Below are 1,949 nucleotides of genomic sequence, written 5' to 3'. Positions count from 1 at the left end.
TAGAGGGACTGAGGGTATCTCGCAAGAAAAAACATTGAGGAGTTCATGGATGTTTACATAACACAACACAATGTTGCATTTGGGACAGAGAACTTGGTATTGTCTTCGAAGCTCAAATATGACATATGAGACCAAAAAATATAATGCTTTCATAATACATGTCAAAGTGAGTAGTGATTGTTGATGGTCAAGAACTTTATTAATGAATATCACAATTGAGAGGGCATCTGGTGACTAAGAAAGAAATTCAACCAAGTTGTGTCAAAGTGTGATGCTCAAACTCTCCAACTTGTTTGAGGTAAAGTGTCCATGTTCGACTACGTCCCACATCGTGCAAGTCTACCTAACACACACACAACCAGAAGAAGGTGGGAATTCGTGCAATCTACCTTACATGTGTGCTCATTCGTGATCAATGTTTGGTAAAGAGGAGGGTAACATATAGGTAAATCATATAACTTAATGGTCATTACATGTGAAATTAAATGAATACCGATAGAAATCATTACAAGAAGAGGTATATTGAAAGTCAATAGGAGAGGAAACAAATTGGGGAAGGAAGTTGATCATAGAAAGCTTTACTAATTAGATAGAATAAACAAATACAAATTTCTTAGAAATATTTAGAAATGCCTATGAATATTTCGTATTGGCTCATTTTCAAAAATTAACAAAATCAATTGTCCTTCACCAAATAATTTTGCCAAGTGTCACTACCACCAAGCAGTCAAGGTTTGTAAGATTCTCACGGTGTGGACATATTGAGGTTGTATCGTAAAGTCTAGCTTGTAAGGTTGTAAAGACTTTACAAATTCATGTGAATTCTTAAGAAGTTTCATGCATTTATCGCCAAGATGTTGCCTCACATGATTGTACATGTGCACTCAATAAGTCGTACTCTCATTTTGCTTGTATAAAACATTATCCTAGACCATCATAAGCCAACTTGTGCGAAGGAAAGGTCTATCATTATCCCACTGGGCATTGGATCGAATCATTGGCCATGTAGAGTTTTACCTTTATTTTAGCACTATTGGGGATACCCCACATTTATCAACAATCATACCTTATAATACGAACTCTCAATCTAGTATCAAGATATCATTAGAATGGTGACATTGTTTACCTTTACAAGGAGTGTGAAACTAGTAGCATTTGACTTCAAAAGGTGTGACACACCACACTTCTATTCATTGTGGTTTTGGAGATGCTACATGTGGGATTGACACCATAGGTTCATCATTTCTAGCTTGGGAGTCTCCTTGTACTTGTTAAAGTACATCATATCATTGTCGAGGGTCAAATCTCAAGAGTTCTTCTATCATGAGCAAATGCATGCCCGCAAGGGACAAACTAAATCCGCAGGTCGGGTGGGATGGTACCACTGGCGAATATTGTGACACAAGGTTTGAGTTCATGAAAATGGGTGTGAGACCAGACCATCCTACATGGTTACTTTACTACCACCATCACCTTAAGCTATAGGATTCAATGTAACAAAGCCACATTAACTTTTGGGGTTCTAGATGTTTGTGAGCCACAAGGGCTAGAGTTCATTTCAACCTTCACCTCAGCCTTATGTACCTCGTGTAATGAGGGTCAAAGGAAGGAGGCTCATTGGCTCTTATTGCAGCCAAATTCATGCAAGTTGGCTTTTCCTTATCTTGTATATTTACATGTCGATATTCATGAATGAGGCAAGCATAGTTTGGTACTTTGTGTACCCTATATATAATAGATAACAACAACATTAGGAAAGTGGTCCCTCCGGATGGAGAGATAAGCCGAATTAGTTGATGGCTAACTCAGCCGAGGCCGAAAAATCAACTAATTGACAATTGATCGAAAATTGATTCTGCTAATAGCCGAATCGGTCGAAGCCGACTTGGGGACATATTTGTAAATAGTCATTTATGTATATGAGTATAAATATAGTTAGGGCAAGTAGT

Source organism: Azolla caroliniana, unplaced genomic scaffold (assembly GCF_043228905.1).
Source record: "Azolla caroliniana isolate FFs.n. ecotype wild unplaced genomic scaffold, voAzoCaro1.0.p SCAF_5, whole genome shotgun sequence".
Classification (NCBI taxonomy): Eukaryota; Viridiplantae; Streptophyta; class Polypodiopsida; order Salviniales; family Salviniaceae; genus Azolla; species Azolla caroliniana.
The sequence above is the reverse complement of the archived record's forward strand: the minus strand, read 5'-3'. Positions refer to the sequence as shown.